General features: G+C 44.7%; 1 protein-coding gene across 2 annotated transcripts in view; it reads left to right on the forward strand.

Annotated features, from left to right (window-relative positions):
* ASAP1 (ArfGAP with SH3 domain, ankyrin repeat and PH domain 1) overlaps positions 1-19,611 on the forward strand; it is a 354,818-nt gene that overhangs the window by 76,339 nt on the left and 258,868 nt on the right. The gene's annotated exons all lie outside the window — the stretch shown is intronic.

Raw genomic sequence — 19,611 nt, forward strand, 5'->3', positions numbered from 1 at the left:
CCCCCGCTCGCAGCCGGTGCCTCGCAGTTGAATTGTCTGGATTCCTGAGCGGGGAGGAAAGGGAGTTCGGGGGCTGGGGCAGCCACACCCCCTCCGGGATTCCCCCCTGCCCACTCCCGGGTGAAGAGGGGACTTAATATGGGCAGCCCCTTGCCCCATTTGCCGGGGCGCTGGATTCCCCGGGGGATGGAGGTGGGGAGAGGGTGGAGCGGGCTCCTGACACCCCTAGGATAAAGAAGAGGGAAGTCCTCTCCCTGTCTTGGACCCTTCGTGGGTGCAATACAGCCTGCCAGGCTCTTTCCACATCCTTCTGACCCTGTCATAACCCGCGAAGTAAGTGATGTCAGGCCCCAGAGGGCAGAGGGAGGCGAAGCAACGTGGCCAAGGTCACCAGCAAGGAATTGGGAGATGGTCAGTGAATGCTCCTCTCCGTATCCCGGCTGTGCCAGGCAGGCTTAGCTGCAGAGGCCAGGGTCCGCGAATAAAACCCCAAAGGGATGAGAGGAGACTCTGGCTGCGATTGCTTCCACCCTAGGATTCCTCCCCATCCAGTCTCCAGTGCCTAAATCCCGGGTGGAAAGAGAGATCTGTGCAGACAGGTCCCCACCCAGCTCCCTGCACCGGAGGGTTTGGTTCCGCCGCCGCCTCCGAGGCTGCTGCGCCAGCAGGACTTGCCCGCAGGGCACACATAAGCTGTGAAGGGAGACCTGAGGCTGCCGGAAGAGCTGGCCGGATTGGGAGAAAGGGGGGCCTGAGACGGCAGAACAGCATGCCTTATCTAGACCCTCCAGAGAGGCATCGCGGGTGTCCTGGGCAGGACCAAGGGCAGAGCAATTTCCTTTACAATTTAAGTGAATTTAGTGATAGGACCTGGTGGGTAGGTAAGGAAGAACCCGCAAGCCCAAGAGTTGCAAAGCCTCTGAACCTCAGTAAAAATAGGACATTTGCCTTGGAACTCTGCGCCATCTGTAAGTGCCATAAAGCACCACTCCCCTCCAAACAAGCCAAGCCTATTTCAACTGAAAAAGACAGCACTGGGGGAACTTAGGAAGGCAGATCATTTTCCTGGGGTGGATTATCTTGTGGTTGGTTTATGTGAGGTTTGGGGACCTCTTTCTGATACAAACTCACCACAGCCAGCTCTCTGTAATATTGAGAAGCTTGGGCTTCTATGGGAAACTGCTCTTGATCCAAGCTTTGCTACTCACTCTTCAGGCCAGGTTATATGCAGAATTGGTACTCTGAAGCCTAAGGTCCTAAATTTGAGGAGGGGAGAAATTTCTTTTCGTGCTGGGTCCTGTCTTGTCCTCCTGGTGCAGTAAATTAGTCTGAACCTTTTATGCCAGTTGAGGAAGCTTTTAGGATTCTCTATGAAGTTAATGTTGGGTTATTGAACTGAATTTTGAAATTCATTTGGAGAAATATCAGCTAAGATTGTTGGAAAGCCAGAAGTAAATATGTTGGGGTGGGGGGTGTTCTTTGTTACCTGTCATTCTGTTGTGTTAACCTGATGTTTAGTGTCTGGGAATACTTGGGAGTTGCCAGGCATTCAACCTCATGATGGGTCTGTCCTTCACTTAATAGTGATAAATTGGAACATGCTGATACAGGAGCATTTTGCATCCTTTTTGTGTACTAATTGTGTATGCCTCCTGAAGGATGTGACATTGATGAGACTGAGTGGTTGTTTTCCTTCTAGATAAGTTCTTCAGTGCCTGTTAATAGAGCTGTCAGTTATTTTAACTTTCCCTTTCTGCACATTGAGATAGTGTTACTGTGTTCTGTTTGTGTGGGGTGTGGTAAGGGTAAGTAGCTGATAATGCTGTTTGTAGGGGTATATGTATTTCACAGCCACAGGAGAGGATAGAGTTAATGTTAATTAGATGCAGCTGCTCTAAATCTGTGTTTGAGGTAACTAAATTTAAATGTGAATGCAACAGATACATTTTTTTTTAAATAAGGTATACTGTTCTGCAGGGTTGAAAAATAGATCCAATCATAACACAAATGTGGTCACCTATGAATTTGAGGAGGAATTAGAAGTTCAAAAGTGTCATGTTAGAGTATGTTGATAATACTCATGCTCTCAAAAACATTACAGTAAGTGTTACAGTCAGAATGACACAATAATTTTGTAATTGTTTTTCTGAACTTCAGTATGGTACTGGTCAAGGATTCATTGCCCTAATCTGCATCTTTAACTCTTGACTCATAGGACATGAAGTTGGACTCATGAATGATGGCCTTTTGCATAAAGTGAAATATACCTGTTAGTTTCTTACTGATAGGCAACCACCAAGTTGAATTTTTATTTACCCCCAAGTTTGCATATATGGAAGGGGCACATTGTTAGAAATATCTTAAGTGGATCAGAATTCAGTTCTTAAAAAAATAACGAGGCTTAAGGTTGTTGCCGTCAAAATGTAAGAAAAAGTTTTGGGGCAAACCACAAAATCTTGTTGGCATATGCTTCACAAGTGAGATACTTGGAAACTTTAAGAATGCTGTTCGTGTTACTTTGTGGTTATTCTTAGGAATAGTAGGACTTTTGGGTACTTTTTTGGTGATGTGGAAACTCGGGAATGGGAATTCATTTGCGCAGCTTGGAATTCTTTTCCAAAAATTTTTTTCTAGTTCCAGTTATTAAATGCCTTCCTGTTTATTTACAGACTTTTTCTTTTCCTTTGGTTTCCTAATTAACCTGTAGTTGTCCCAGCTTAAAAAACTGTAGCTCTCTAAGCTTGGAACCCTAAATTAACCCACACTCCCCCCTTTTGGTGTGTCCCGTTGGCAGACTGCTTTGCAGATGTTGGTGGCTTTTATTTAAATCTCTCTGTGAAGATCACTGTAGGAAATGGGTCAGAAATGTGTAGTAAAAGGAGGCTAAGAGTTTGCTTCTGGGCTTCACCTTTGGGGGCAGAAGGTCCCACAGGACGTGGGGGTTACGGTTAGGCTGGTGCACACAAGTGGCTGCTATTGGGAAGCAGGAATGGATTAGCTGCTTGGGTTTCATCCTGAGGTCTGAGTGTTTTCCAAGCTAAAAGCCGGTGTTTTGCTTATTCAGCAGTGTGCCATTTTACTCGTGACTATTTGGAAATTATGAGTAGATGACTAGGAGACTAGGAGAAGACAGAGTTTTGCTGAGAAAGGAGGGGAAGCAGGCATTCCAGGACCATTGTTCTGGGAGACAATAGGAGAGACTTTCCACTTAAAGGCTTCCACTGGTCGATACTTAGTGCTTGGTGGAAGTCGATGTAATAAATGAAGGTCTGCTTGGTTATTTTATATTGGGTTAGCACTTTAACTTTTGTGATGATGGAGGGGGCATATCCTGCCCATTTACTGAACGACTGCTCTGTGCCAAGCCTGTTGTAGGCATGTGGCAGGCATGATCACAATTAAGCCTAATGTGACCTTTATGGAGGAGGGACAGTTGTTATCTCTATTTTACAGAGAAGAAAATCAAGACCTAGAGAGATGAAGCGATACATCCCCAAAGTCCCATGGCAGTGGAAATCCTTAAGCAATTAGAACATAAAATAGATGTTCCAAATGTTCACAAAGACGTATTTCAGTGGCTTTGTAGAGAATGTAAGAGGCTTCCCTTTTCATTGTACCTTCTAATTTTGATCTCATGAAATAGAGGTGCCTGAGTTCCTACATGGCTCAGTTTTTCTTCATGTTTCCATTCCAGGGAGTTCTTAATAGTAATACTTAAATACATTCCTTATTTTTTTTTCCTCTATGTTTTCAGAGACTTTGATATGGTTTTTCAGATTCAGATGTGGGATCTTTTTGGGCATAATCTACGAATAGCATTCACTCGAAGCATTTTTGGGGAGCACCTGCTGGGTACAAGTCATTTTGCTAAGTGTAGCTGAGATATTGAAGTTGTTGTCTAGATTGTGTTATGGATGAAGTAATGGTGTTTGAGAAAGAGGTAAATAGGGCTGTCATTCTTAACAAGGTGGGAAGGGGCAGTTTGCGGGTGGGGAAAATGATACTAGGGCATTCACCCCAATAATGCAAGGTGAACTACTCAAATTACCATCCATTTGGTATACAAACTGTCCAGTGCCCAGCAGTGTGTTATTACCTGGGGATAGTAAGAAGATCAACCCTGCTATTAATAAGTACTCCATCTAAGGGTTTTCTGAAGGGAGCTGACAATGAAGTGTGGGTCTTGCATGAGAAATTCACTTGTCTTAACATAAACACATGACATGCTTAGTCCCTCCTGCGGCCATAGAAATGTTTGAAGAATGAAGAAATGGATGAAGGTGTGGAATGCAGGTAGGCCTCTTTTCACCAGTTATTAGTGATCCTACTATGTGCAAACCCCATGCATACTATTATTTAATGTTTACCTGGGCCCTACTACTATGTTTGACCCATCTTCCCGCAGTTGAATCTTTTGCCCAAGGGCACACACATAGTAAGTAGTAGATTTGGGCATGGATCCCATTTCTGTAACACCCCTGTGCATACTAGTTAGACTACACCTGTATGTTTCTTCACCCTCCGAGTAACTTTTAATTTTTACTCATGTTCATTTGGACTTCATCTTCTGTGCTGATGACAGGAGGTCATTAATCTATGATAAATGCTTTTAGGTTCTCCAGTGTTATCTGTGGAATCTCACACATAGGGCCTCTGTGGCCAGGGCTTGAAGTCTGATCTCATTCATCGGGCTCCGAGTGTTCTGGAATGCAGTTGCAGTATTTCTCTTAAATTTTGAAAGCCGATAAACTAAGCAGCAAGGCTAGTTAGGTAGCCGCTCCTAAAGTTGGTTATGGTCTCAAAGTAAATCTCAGGCAGAGTTTAGATAAAATCAGGGTTAGTTCTGTGCATTGTTTGAGGTCAATATAAGATGCTTTCTTTGTCACTAACCTTTTGAAGATAAAACAGCAAAAGGTGAATAAGTCTTCCCTTGATGCTGCTCTCTTACGTAGAATTCAGGCTCTGTGGTCCAGCCTTTGATCCAGTTCGAAGGTACTGAGGATGAGTTTTCTCTGGACATAAGCAGCAAAGGTCAGTGAATGAGGAATATATTTATTTGCCTGCAGAAGCAGTGAGAAAAGGAAATTTCCTTTATGTACCAGAACTCATGTTTTTTCTAAAATAGGGCTCAAACTGTTAGCCACATATTCCAGGCTAATGCTATTTGCCTTTAGTATACATATTTAGGATTTAAAAAACATTTTCCATGTGTGCCATCTAATAAAACGCCTTTGTGGTAGCGTCCTTATTCTTTCTCATGTGAATACATTAAGGCCCAGAGAGGTAAATTACTTGATCAGTGTAACGCAAGATCTCTGGATCTAGAATTCTTTGTTTCCTCTGTATGTCACCATCTTTTGTGCTTCCTGTCTGCTAATTTTTTGTTCTATTTTGTTTTTTGTCTTTCAGGGCCCATAAAAATGACATGTACTGAATTTTCTTATCCCTACTTGATTTCTAGTGCTAGCGATAAAAGAGTTTAGGGTAGAGAAGAAAAAGGGAAAGGCAAAGACCACTCCTTTTCTCTGTTCTTCAAAGACCTCTTGTTGGATTGCCCTCGAAATTTCAGCTGTTTGTAGTTAGATGGTGCTGCCAGCAGTCGTCCCTGGGCTCAGCAGACGTGAAAAAGGCCCAGTGGCTTCCAGCTCTCCCCTGGCATACTTAGTTTGGGACTGTTGACCAGCCTGTCTTTGACTGCGAGCTGCCCACAGCCCTGGCCAAAGAACCACTGCTCTTGGTTGAGGCTGCTGGAGGACTTTGGCTGCCTGCCTCTGGGTTCCTGGTTGTCCACAGCCCTGCCTTTGTGCTGGGTGTTGGGAATCTCTAATAACTGAAGGCAAATGGAACCTGGAGAAAGTCTAAGCTGGTGCTTCCCAGCCAAGGAGCCTTGATCTCTGACGGGCCCCTGGAGGTGGTGATGGGAGTCTAATAATCACGTGCAGTATTTCAGAAACAATAATAGATGCCTTAATAACAGGGTTCAGCATATCCCTCATGCCAGCTCTCTTTGGTTTTGGTCAAACTATATTAGCTCAGTGGTGTAGCAAGGATTATCTTCTGCTGCTCAGAGGCTTGGATTTCCTCTGATTCCTGCAGTTGGGAAGATTCCTGCAGTTGGGAAGCCAAATATGATCTCACTCCTGTGATCGGTTTCCTAGAAGAATCTTCGAGTTTTGTATCCCCATGGGAGAAAACTCAGAAGGAATGAGGACTCACATAGACCTAACTTTGTCCTGTTATGGAGACTGAAGCCTAAGATGGGAAGGAAATTGGGCAGAGATCTGATTCAGGTCTCTCAACTTCCAGCCCAGGCTCTTTGCACCATGCTCTCAAAAAAGAGGTATGGAGGCTGTTTGTACACCGTGGTGGGTTTCTCTCTAAAACTTGCTTCTAGGTCAGAGGAGTGGAACGTAAACCTGATTTTCGGAACTTGGTTTTGCTAGCCAGTCTGCTCGTGTAAATTTTGGTCTTACAAGGTGTGCTTTGGGGCCACAGCAGCCTTCCCTGATGCTAAGTTAAGAGGCTTTTGTCAGAAGCCTTGTGGGTTCTGGATGTTCAAACACTACGCAGACTTTTGCCTTTATATCTGTGAGTCAAGGGAGCCTCAAGAGAGGTGGTTTCCATTTATGTAACCTAGTCATTTAGGGGCTAGAGCCAGACATTGGCCTGAGCCATTCCCATATGTAGTAGTTAAACATGAGTAAGTCATGGGCTCGAGACCACTTTGCCATCTGAGCCTCAGTTTCTTCAGTGTTAAAGGAGATACAGGCGAGGCACTCATCACATGACTTCATCGCTGGTAAAATGTGGCCTGATGAATGTCAAGGTCTGACCAGTCAGGATTAGTCAGCCTTCCTTTTGTGGGGGTGGGGAGGAAGGAAGAGGCATTCCTTGGTAGGGAGATGGGTAGAGTTCTCTCCATTGTGAACCAGTGGCAACACTTAGGTTCCCTTACCTGGGTTCATTGTAGCCCTCTTGTCAGGCACGTTACTGAACTTTACTGTGTGTCAGTTCCCTCCTGGGGATCGAACCTCTCCCTTTGGATAGTGCCTTTTCTATGGTAAGGGCTCTAGAAAGAATTGTTCTTACTATCCTCATGCTGTTGCTGTTCATTACTGTTGGATTAGACCCTCGAATGTGTAGCTGAGAGGACAAGACACTTGGTCGACTCATTTCAGGACGGTGGGTGATGAAGAGGTCAGATGATGGAGCCAGCTGTGGGCCTTCAAAGAGCTAACTGGGTGGTGGAAGCGTAGATGAGACTGGAGGGAAGGCCAGGGCACCAGTAACACTTGCACCATTGGGGGTCATGTGACAGTCAAAGCCAGTTTCATCTGAAGGAGACCGACCCCTCAGTTTTCTATAGACAGCTCTTGGTGGTTGAGGTCAGGGAACCACTGACCCAGACCAGCCTGAGGGTTGGCCCAGTTGGGCTCTGCTGGTGTCGCCTCACTCTCTGGGCTTCCTTTGTGCCTGCAGATTCTTTCTGTTTCCTCCCTCCCCCCACTTTCTCTCCACTGGTGCATCAAAGCCATGACAGTGCTGCCCCAATTGATTTTTGCTGGGGCTGTGGGGTAAGGGGCCACTTTTTCTGTTATGTCATAAATGCAGGTACTTGATTCCAGTCATTTGTGGGGAGCTTTGGGGGGAAGCGTTTATGCCTTGCCTCTGACTGGGACAGAGCATGGCAGCTACGTTGTATGCTTTACTGATTACAGCCTGAAGCTCTGAGGCCACAAGGAATTCTATTTTGGTTTAGAGGCAGGCGCCTGAAAGTGAAAAGGACTTATCCTTGGATTTACATTTCATTGTGTCTCCTAGCTTCTTTTCAGTGTCAGGAAGATGAGTTTTAATTATTTGTGAGGCAGGGGTTCGGTCAGATCTGGAAGCACTTGACCCCACTTGGTCATAACAGAGTCTGAGAGTTCACAGTAGGTTCTTCCAGCCCAGAGACCATTCTGAGCAGCCCGGTGTTGTGGTGCTGTTTGTGGTCACTTACGTAAGAACTGAATTTTAATGCTGAGGCTATGGTGTAATTTTCCCCAGAGAACTGGAATATATGTCCCTTTGATAAGACAGCACCCGATTCAACCATCTAGAAGTTAGAAAAATAAAACCAGAACATCATGCATAGCGACTACATTTTGGTACCAACTGCTGAAGAAAGCAGAGTTGGCTACGTCAAGCTGGATCACCCCTTTCACGGCCACACGTGCTCTGGATGGAGAATAGAAGCTCTTCCAAGCCCCTACTACTAATACAGCTTGGATACCTTGTATTTCTGTAGCATTATGCTCAGGGGCAAGAGCCAAGACGGCCATGTCTCCAGTGCTCAGCCTAGCACCTGACCTGATGACTGTGTGATAAAATAAATTTGACAGAGCTGAAAAAGGCCTTTAGAGACTGTCTGGTTCAACTCCTCTTTTCTAGGGATGATGAAGTTAGGCTCTTCCATTGTAAGTAACAGATTCTACCACCCCTCCCCCTGCCCCCAACAAAACAAAATACAGCTCGTTTAAGCACAGTAAGGACTTGCTTTAAAGACTCATGGGGCTGTTTCCTGGAACATGAGGGGCAAGAATGATAGGACGCGTGGAGATTTTCTTCTGGGCAGATGGCAGAGGATGGCAGCCCAGGCCCTACCTGCCCCCTCACTCCAGTACCCTGCACTGAGTCTCTGAAGCTGATTGACACAGCTGGAAGGATGGGACTGGTCCAGCTTGGGTCAGGATTACCCAAGGATGGCCACTAGTCCAGTCATTTTTGGCTAAATTTCTGGGCTTATCTGATGGGCGGGTCTAAGCCCTCACCTTCATCAAGGACTGGGTATGACAGCGATCGTCAGGGAAGAGTCAAGAGGGTGGGGAAGCTCCTTCTTTGTACACCCAGATCACACAGCAAAACTGGGACTTGGATCTGGATCTTCTAGCCACAGTGTCTTCGTCCTTGGCGTGAGAGGGAAATGGAGACCACAGCACTTCACAGGGTTATCAAGAGAACGAGCTACATGCCTAGTAGCATCCAGTGAAACCAGGAAGATGTGTACTTCTCTGCCCTTCCCCCTGGAAATCTCACCTCCTCTTGACCCTTCTGCAGTGTATTCATTCGGGACATTTTGAAGGGCTGTGGTCAGAGCACTGTGCTGCCTAGTTGTAGCTTTCCTGATGTGGTCAGGAAAGACCAACATTCCACACAGGGTGTGGGTAGAGAAGAAACACGCCATTGCCGTTTAAATCCACAGTGGTGACGTGGTGCTCAAAAATAATCCTCCATAGATACCCAGGATGGATGGAAGACTGCAGAGCAGCTAGGCTCTGCTTGGGAAAGTTTCTGTTAAGTACCAGGACTGCCAAGGTCCGACGAGGACGGATCGTTTTCCTTCAGCCATTAAGTGGCTTCTTCTCTGACCAGTTACACACAAAATAAAATTCAAGCATCTTCATTGTTTCGAAACGTGGGAGTCTTCCTTTATGTTTCATTAATCATTTTTTTTATGAAGTCCATTTCCTTTTCTTTGTAATGTTTATTCATGTTAATAGCACTTACATAAAATTAGGTACTCCTTATTTCCACAAAGTGCAAATCAAAATAAGCATTCACTGCTGGCCCAGCAGCTGCTGCTGCTTTAATAATGGTAATATTTTTCATAGCAAGGCAAGCAAACGCACTGCCTCAAAGTAAATAAAATGGTGCCAAGTCAAAATAATGCCATCACCGTCCCAAGGCGTCCTCATTTTGTGTTTAAGAATTTTTACAATTTCAGAATCGGCCAACGCTACAATGAAGCACTTTTCCCTATGCTTGTTCTGTGATGGATAATTGACATATATCATCTTCCTCAATCCTTCCAGCAGCTCTGTGGGGATGGGTGCTGTTTCCCCATTTTACAGAGGACAAGCTAGGCTTAGAAAGGATTCAGCCCAATCCAGGCTCTTTCTTCCTTCAATTTGTTCTCAAGCAAAAATACTTTATATTATGAATGGAATACTAATGAGATAGAACAGTCAGGAAAAAGGCTTCAGCTGATGCATGAGTTATTTAGGTTAGAGTTGAGTAAGAACTTCCTGACAGTAAAATACCAACTGGATGACCATGGAAACAACACATTTCCCTCTGATTTTAGGATAGTTTTGTTGTTGATTGGCTAATGAACTAAATTATGTACTTCTGTTCATACATGTCTTCACTTTAGTAGTTTGTAAGTACCGTGGAGCCAAGGATCCCCCTCTCTTTTTACCTAGTTGGCACTCAGAAATTCGACAAAAATAAGATTGTGGTAAAGCTATTTGATTTGTAATTGTTGAGGCAGATCTGGTAAAGGTTTTCCCAATATTGCTGTCCATCTCTGTACTTTAGTTATGTGGCTACTGATTGCGTAGAGCAATTGGAAAAACCCTCCATTACCAAATTTCCTGAAGGTTGTGCCCCAGATTTATGACAGACCTGGATGCTGAGCGAGAGTCTTGGTTTGTCCTTTTGGTGTCTGCCACCTGCAGGCTTTCGTGGGGTGGGCGTGTTCAGTAACGATGACTACCCTCACTGTTTGTGTTCCCAGCTCTGTAGTGGGTGCCTTAACATAGGTTATTTCTCATCTTCCCAGTCCCCAGGTGGCACATGATGGAGCCAGGAATCAGGCTCAAGTCCGTAGGGTTCCATGGCCCACACCTTCCCTCCACCGTGCAGCTGCCCCACTCTGTGGTGATCTAGCTGCAGAGTGCAAGGGGATGGCAGTGAGTCAGGTTAGCGTTTACTTTCTTAGTGGAAACAAACGCACATACACACACACAAACAAGACACGCTTCTGCCAGTGGAAAAGGAAAGCATTTCCCCTCATTTGTTTCCTTTGAGTGGGAGGCATTTACATTTAGATAATTTACAGCCCTAATCGGGGGCAGCCAATTCATGATGTTGTATCAAAGGTATAAATGAGAGAATTGGCATTTTCAGAAAGAGTTGACCTCTCTGATTTTTCTTTGAGTGGCAAGTAATGAATTATATGATTTAACAGGCAATTGCGCTCTGTGTTTACTCTCCAGCATTTCTGTACTCTGTTAACTGTTTTCCAAGTACTTTCTTATGTGTTGTCTCTTTTCATGCACACAACACTGTTGGGCAACAGAGACACCTTTTCCTCATTTGTGAGATGAGAAAACAGAGTTAAAGTGGTTTGTTGGTAGTCACAAGACTGAAAAAGTATGCTGAGGTCACACTGTTACCAGCCTCCTGTTTCTGAAAGAGACGGGCTTGCATGGTGGGAGATGTTTTGCCAAGTAATTTTTAACTGAAAGAATGCCTTTTGAATTTAAAAAAAACAGAGATTTTTTACTCTTTGCATTATTAGATTCCTCTCTGGATGCACACACACATAAAACTTTTGTGGTCCTCCCCCCACCCCCCTTAGTAACTCAGCCCTTCAAGTGGATTTTTGTTTTGTTTCTGCTTTGTTTTATTTTTATTTTTTTAAACTTTTACACCAGTGCAAAAGCAGGAAGTCTGGTGTCATCCTCTACATAGCTGTCGCCCAGTTTCACTGTGATCTGTTCTTGGTCAATGTTTTCATCTTTACCTTCACCCTGGATTTTTAAAATCAATCCTAGATACTGTTTTATTTCATTCATAAGTATCCTAAAAGATAAGGACTTGGGGAGGAGCAGGGAAGAACCACATTACCATTATTACATCTGCAGAAAAGGTAATTTTCTCAAGATCATTAGGTATTCGCTGTTCAAAATGATTTTTTTCCCCTTTAAATAGTTTGGTCAAATCAGGATCCAAATGAAATCCATATGAAATTGGCTGGTGCATATTTAACATTTCCTTTAATTTGTGGGTATCCTTTCTTTTTCCCCTCTTGCAGCGTTTTATTGAAGAACTGGGTTGTTTGTCCTCTAAAGTTTCCCAGAGTCGGGATAATGGTGATTGCATCTTTCTGGTGTCATTTAGAATGTGCTGCAGTCTATTCTTGACAGACTTTTGTTCTTTCCTCATAGCTTTTTCATAGGAAAGAATGAAAGGAATGCATTCCCCCTTGTAGAAACTAGGAGGAAGCATACAAAAGGAGATTTGAAAGTACATAATCCTGCCATCTAGAGATAGCCAACTCCATCCCTTTAGCTGCTGCTTCCAGTTAACTGTGTCCGGCTTATTTTCATTTCACACATCATGAGCTTTTGCCTGTACCATTAAAAAGTCTTCAGTAACATTTTATAAGGCATTTCATTGTACTAAAGGATTTTCCTCCTTCCCTCAAGTTGCCTCCACTGAGGAGTTTATGTGTTTTAAAAAGTTGACCCAGCAGTTGCCCCAAGAGAGGACCCGCTGTTGAAGAGAAAGCAGTAGATACTTGTATCTGTCATTATCTGCACGATAGAGTCCTAGAAGTAGAATTACCAGGTCAAAAGCCAGGTCTGTTCATAGATTTCTGAAGCACTTGCCATGTAGCCACAACCCCCTGCGGAAGGTGCTCTGTGTCATGTTGCACCCCTAGCCCTGTACCATCTGTGAATAGCTTCTCTCCACACATGGACAGCTTTGAGTGAGGCCACAACCTGAGTGTTTCTCCGAAGGAGAACAGTAGGTTTTAAGTGTGCTCTTGCCCTCTTTTATGTGTCGTGTGCTAATGTCATCATGAGTCGAGTGAAGAGAAATGGCGAGGGTGGGTGTTCTCAAACTGTCTGCCTAGCAGAGTGGACAGCTGAGAGCCATCGTCGTCTCAGTGTCATGGGGAAGTGGCCAGCTCCGCCTTACCGGCCCACCAGCCCCTTCCTGGGGTCTTCTTGGTCCTGTATGGCTTCTCTGCCGAAATTCCCGCTAACCGGGGAAATACGTTTGTGGGTTCAGAAACATGGAAATAGCATTTACTGTGGAAAGGGGGCATGCACGGAAGACCGCATGGAGTCCAGCTCCTGACCAGGCTCTTCGTAGCCACAGAGAGCTCCTCTCCTGTCTCCCTGGCTGCTTCCATACTTTTACTTCCCTTTATTAACTCCAGGGACCTTTTCTCCAGCAGAGAAACTTTTTCGGGTTAGCAAGTTCTTTTGCAGACCCAAGTACTGCCATATCATTCGTGCATGGTTGTGAGTTAGCTGGATTGTTTTCTACCTAACAATTGAGAAGTAGGGAGGGGGAATGTTTGGGAGAGGGTGTTCCTCCAGAAGTGAGGTGAGCCTGCGGGTTCTCTGGGGTCTGGCCATTGGGAGCAACCTAAGGGAAGGAGGCTCTGGAGGAGAAGTTGCCAAAGCAACTTGAACTTGCCTTTTCTGAGAGATGGCACATAAATTTTTAGAAGCCAGGTTGTATTTCACGTTTCTCCTTGAGATGGCCCTTGGCTAGGGAGCCTCATCACTTTGTTATGTGACTTTGGTACAAGATAGGTTTGTAAGGAGGTTTTCCTGGGCTAACCTGGAAACTCAGTCACGACTGTTTTTCTGGGGTTGTGCTTTTCCAGTTCCAGAGGTTTCAGGGAGTCCCATTCTCAAGTCTGAAATTGCTTCTGAGCATGTCAGGTCTCCACTTCCCTGGCAAGTCCAAGAAGCAGCTTTCAGGATTATTTTTCTTAGGGGGATTTCAGCATAGAGTGGACTAATTTAAGTCAGGGTCTGCTCTGGTAGAATGTACTGGGTTCCCTGCTAAGTACTTGATATGTGATATCTTACAAACTCCTCAGAGCACTGGGACAGTAAACAGTATTGCCCTCACTTTTTCGGATGAGAAAATTGAGCCGAGAGAGAGAGATTTGACTCAGGTGTACAGTCAGTGGGGAAGCTGGAGTTTGTGTTTCTGAGGCCCAGGGTCTTTGCGTGATTGGTACCATCCCTGCCCATTTGGATCCCTTCTTTCTCCTCCTGCCCCTTTAAGACTTCTTGCTTCCTCTTAGGATATTCTCCCCCAGGATATTCTCCCCACTCCACCGTGATTGCCCTGACTGAGGACCTGTGTCTTCCTTATGAAAGTCTGCTTTTAGGTAACTGCCCTGGAAGAGGATGTCACCGATGATTCACTGAAAGCATTAATGTGATAAGGCAGAGTAACAGCTTCCTCCCCCCAGAGCTTTATGTACTTCTAACAGTATGTGATGCCCTGACGCAGCAGAATGGTGGGCTTTCAGGCATTGTGGGGATGCGACTGGGAGGTAGTTTTAGGTGTTCAGCATGGGCATCCCCTCACACCTTACAGTGTGGCTGGCTGCCTCCCTATATGTCAGTCCAGTGAGCCGTTAGGAACAGTGTCAAGTTAAAGACACTGCATAATTTAATCTTTAATCTCAGCCTTAGGAGGTAGATTCACAGGTCCCTGCTCTACAGATGGTGGAAACAGAGACTCGAAGAGGAGCCAAGTTCTTGACTGCTCTGCTTGCACTTCTTCCCTAGGATCTCACACTGCTGCTTGGTCAGGTCCCCTTCTGGTGCTAGACATTGTGGGCACTTCGCCCAGGCTTGTTCTCGCAAGCATGAGTAATGGTCGGGAGCCTGACATTGTGACACTTGCATCATAAATCCATTTTGGGGAGGAGGGTGGCCTTCCCGGTGCCCTGCGCCTACCCAAGCATGCTGCGGGTGGTGGGCGTGCTTTCCTCTGGAGCTGTCAGTTGAGAGCTTAGTGTTGATTTCACTTCCTGCCGTGCACACCATGTCACTAAATCACTTGACTTAGTGACTTAGCTTGATCTGTTAGCATCCCCCACCACCATGTGGCATTACTAAATCATACTAAATACTGTTTGTTTTTTTTTTAAAACCCCAGAATAAAAACAAAAACAAAACCTACCCCATAACAGTCCCTTCCAAAAAAACCAAACCTGGTATATTACGTGAAGCCTTCTGGAAAGTTTCAGCATCCATTGTGGCGATTGAGCAGTGTTAAGCATTCAGGAGCCATTTTCATACTATAGTAGCCACAATTTATTTAGCTTCTCTTTGGAGCCCAGTACTGCACTAAATTCTGTAGTTAAATATGTTAAATATTTCTTTTCTTTTCTTTTTTTTTTTTTTTTTTTTTGGTAGGTAAATATTTCTAACCCTTAAAACAGCTTTGCATGAGTTTCTCCATTTTATGGGGAGAGAAGTGATACTTCTCTCCCCATAGGTAAGATCTGTAAACGCCCCAACCCCAGCTACGGTATGTGGGAGAGCTCATTTTCAAACCAGGCCTGCTGCACCCACAGCCTGTTCAAAGGAACAAGGACCTGGAATTGGAAACATTTTAAATTCATTGTTTAAGAATATATATACATTTTATGCATTGAGTAGAAGAGTATGAATACCAAAAATAGCAGTTGTCAGAAATTATTTTCTGCTTGTGCCCTTTCCCCTGGAAACATAGTATGAAGGGAGAGAGAGAGATTTGCTCCACACCCAACATAAATTGTTACCCAGGGTGAGTTAATTTGTGTTTATTTCTGCAGCGGTAGTGGTCTCTTCCTGAGGGCCTAACCTCACCTGACTGTCCTGTAGGCTACGTTGCTACATGGCTTTTCATTTCCTGGAACGTTTTCCCTTTGCCTTGCAGCCACTCATTTTTTCTCACGACTATGTGGTAATTGGAAAACATTCCCTTGTTCAGGATCACTCCCATCTCCAGCCTTTCCTTCGTATAGAGTCCACTGCGCTGAGATGCTGGTTCCAAGCCTGTGGAATTACTGCTGAGGACAGGACTTTGTTTTATTCATTTGTGCGTTCCAGAGCCTGGGAATCAGTAGAATGAACCCCGTTTGAATGAAGGCACACCCGCCTACGTTCACGGGCGGTGAAGATTAGGGTGAAGTAAACCCTAAACCTCGTTTTGTGTGTACAGCACCTCATAGTTCACAAAGAATTTCTGTGCATGTTATCTTATTTTGTGGGGTACCAGTGAAGAAACAGTAGCTCAGAGAAGGTAACTTGCTTAAAAGCTCACAGAGGGTGAGTACTGATTAAATAATGGCTCCTAGTGAGGTGACTAGCGCTTCTGGCTTTTTCCTTGACAAAGACCAGATTTCCCCTTTAAAAGCCTCCCTGATGAAAAGTTACTCTGTCTGTATTTGTTAAGCTTACCTAGAACTCCTTGAACTTGTGAGTTCATTTCCCACTCTGCCCTCCGGTGGAGGAATCAGTGCTGTTTTGTCCCCTGCCCCCACCTGGGGAGTTTGTTTGTCAGGCCAGCAGCCCCAGTTCAGGACCAGGCACCCCACAGTAGGAGCCCAGCAACAGCTGCCCGGGATTGTCAAGGAGGTCTGTGGTCTGTTGGAGCTGCGGGCTGGAACTGTTCCATACAGGTGGGCATGACCGACTAGACTCGCGGGGGGTCGTGCAGAATGTTTGCTAGGGGGGCTGTGGGCACCAAAGCTTTTGGGGAGTCATTGGGATAACATTCTTGGAGGAGGGTCCCCCTTCTTATTTGCTGAACGCACATCTGTTGCTGCTGCTGGGTGCTCTTTCTTGGACCTTTTCTGTATGCAGAGTACTTTAATTGAGCAGTTCATTTTTAGGAAGCGCTTGCTGTGTCACATACTCTTCTAAGTTAACCGCATTTGCTTGTTTAAACCTCAAAGCCACCATAGGAGGTAGGTACGGTTCCATGTCTAGCACTGCCACTTACTAACTGTGCCATTTGGGGCAAGTTACTTGACGTCTCTGTGCCTGAGGCGTCTGTCGCCAGCATCACCTGTGAATGGGTGCTTTCTTCTCAGCTGTAATGTTTATACTGTCCTTTTGCATGGGGGCTCTTGTGAGGAGTGGGCAGATGCAAGTGAAGGATCGTGAGCTCCGTCATGGTCTGATCCCCCAGTGCCACAGCGCGTGACCCAGGACAAGCCACTTCGCCCCTCTGGCCCTGTTTCTCCAGGGGCTGAGTACGTATTGCAGGGATGGTTGGGAGGCTGGACAGAGATCTGGCCTCTGGGCACCGTATGCGCTGCATGTTGGCACATGGTACTTGCTCCGTGTAAATGGTAGCTGAAACTCAGGCCACTCCATGGGGAAGCCCTCCCCACAGTTTTATGTGTACATTAGATTATAGGTTCATGGAGGTCCTCTTAGCCAGGCTGGCCACTATTCTAACTTAGGACAGAATGTTTTGGCAAAAGGGGAGTTTTCAGGTTGGGAGCAGAGGAAAGGTAAAAGGTTATTATGAAAAAAACAGTTAATACAAGAAAAGAGATGTTACAGAAGCTCAAGAAGTTGTAGGTAGGGTTTGGCCAGCCTTTAGTACTTTAACTTTCATGGGATGGAAGAAAACTTTCCACCTACCAGCTCTAGGCACACCCAGCTTTTATCTCCCCTCCACTTTTTTTTAAAAAGTCATCTGTGCACCCATTGTGGGGCTTGAACTTACAACCTGGAGATCAGGAGTCACATGCTCTACCAACTGAGCCAGCAGGGCACCCCCAGCTTTTATTTCCTGATAGGACTCTAGTTCTGTTTTAGTTTAAGCTGCTAAAAATACTTCAGGTAGCTTAGGTAGCTTACAAACTACAGAAATTTGTTTCTCTTCTTTCTGTATTGCTTGTATTGCTATATAAGCTATATATATTGCTTGTATTGCTATATAAGTCCAAGGTCAAGATGGTTGGTCTCTTGTGTGGGCCTTCTTCTGGCTTTGTTTTAGTCTCACATGGTAGAAGGGACAGGGAGTTTCTATGAGGTCCCTTTTATGTGGCACTAATCCCATTCATGAGGGCTCCAAAATCATGACATAATAATGTCCCAAAGACCTCACCTCCTCTACCACCACCACACTAGGAAGTTAGGGTTTCAACATACGACTTTGGGGCGGGGGGGAGGAGTGAGGGTGGGGTGCACACTTTTAGTCCATTGTAATAACATTTGGGGGAGGGTTCTGTTAATTTTCATAGACATGTTAGGATTTAATTATGTGGGGAGGACTAGCATGCTTAATTAGCATTCAGGATTTATAATAGAATTTATCTTTGATGTGTATTCATTTTTGTTACATGGTACCGACTTACTTCTGAATAAGTGTCATGTTGCATTATCACTGAGGAGCATCAGAGGCAAGGGATTGGTGGTATAGGAAATGAGCCCGACTTCCAGTTATTATAGGAGTTATACCAATTGGTATTTCTTTTTTATTTATTTAATTTTATCTGCAGGGCTTGAACTCACAACCCTGAGGTAAAGACCTAAGCTGAAATCAAGAGTTGGATGCTGAACTGACCGAGCCCCCAGGCACCACCCCTTCACTGATATTTGCATAATCTGTTTGCAACATGCACCATTCATTTGGAGTTAATATGATCATTGTCATAATTAGATGCCAAATCAAACTTTTAAAATGTTACTTAGCTTGGAAAACACATGAACATCTTGTAAAATATAGTGGAATCCATTTTGTCCTTTTACTGGCCGGTGCCATTATTTCCTGTTGACTGGCCAGGCCTTTCCTGATTTGCTGATAGAAGTTTTGGAGTGAGTTGGACTGCTGAGCTATTTGTCATTTCTCCCATTATAAAGGTTCTCCAGATACGGTCTTGGGGACTGTGGTGGTCTTGGAACCTTTTCAGAGACTCTGTGGGGTCAAAACTATTTTTATAACAATACTGAAGGCATTATTTCTTCACCTTTTTCACTTTTATTCTGTCAGAAATGTATAGTAGAATTTTCTGGAGGCCCAGTGATGGGTGACAGTGTCATCTTCTGACAGCTATTTAAATTTGTGGTTTTGAGTTTGGACTATTTTCTGTTTTAATTTTTACTGCAGCCAATATCAATAGATAGAACCTACTTTACAAGAGTAACCAAACATCTTTGGGATCTTTTAAATTTTTTAGGAATGTGAATGGATCCTAAAGTTTGAGAACCATTTCTCTGTGGGGCAGAGGCCACTGCATAGTTCACCGGCCAGCCAGTGAAGGAGCCTCGCATGAACCAGGTGTCTGCCCTGGTCTTGAGCATTAAGGCTCTTTCTCCTGGCAGGGGACACTGGGCATGGCAATCTCCCTGACTTACATGTCCTGTATAGACCACCAGGCCTGTTTTCTTTCCTTTATACCAGGGGGCCTTTTTTTTCTATAGATGAAGTCCTTTCAACTTGTCTTCCTCGAGGCACGGTATCTTTTCTTGTGATACATGTAATTTCAATTAACACATAAAGAATTTGGAGACAAAAGGACAAGAGTATAGTGGAGTTGTATCCCTTCTGGCAGCTGTTTTGCAAGGCTTGTTTTCAGAATGAAAATAAATGAGCAGTTGTGGAGTTAGCGATTTTCTTCAGAAATTCAGTGATACATCCATGAGACGAAATGTTGGACATTGCAGTTTTTCTGGTGATTTTCATTATAGAACTTCAGAATTATTCCATTGTGTGACTCTGTCGTGGTCTGCGTGGTAGAATTTCAAAGGCACCAACTGCTCTTCCAGACTCTTCCCTTTTTTCCCTGCTTCCTCTCAGTGGTTTGCTGTGAGATCATCCCTTCCCCCTATTTTTTTCTGGTGTGAAATTCTTCCTTCTTCTGACACATTAGAGGTGTAGACCACAGAATAGTGCTAAGTGTCAGCCTCCATCTAATACGAAGAAAGAATGGTTTGGGATCTCTACAAAGCCCCTTTGTCTGCAACAGCTTATGATACTTCTTGATGAAGTCTTGGATACTCAGCCCTGTGTCCTAGGTAACCA

Source organism: Mustela lutreola, chromosome 3, assembly GCF_030435805.1.
Source record: "Mustela lutreola isolate mMusLut2 chromosome 3, mMusLut2.pri, whole genome shotgun sequence".
Lineage (NCBI taxonomy): Eukaryota > Metazoa > Chordata > Mammalia > Carnivora > Mustelidae > Mustela > Mustela lutreola.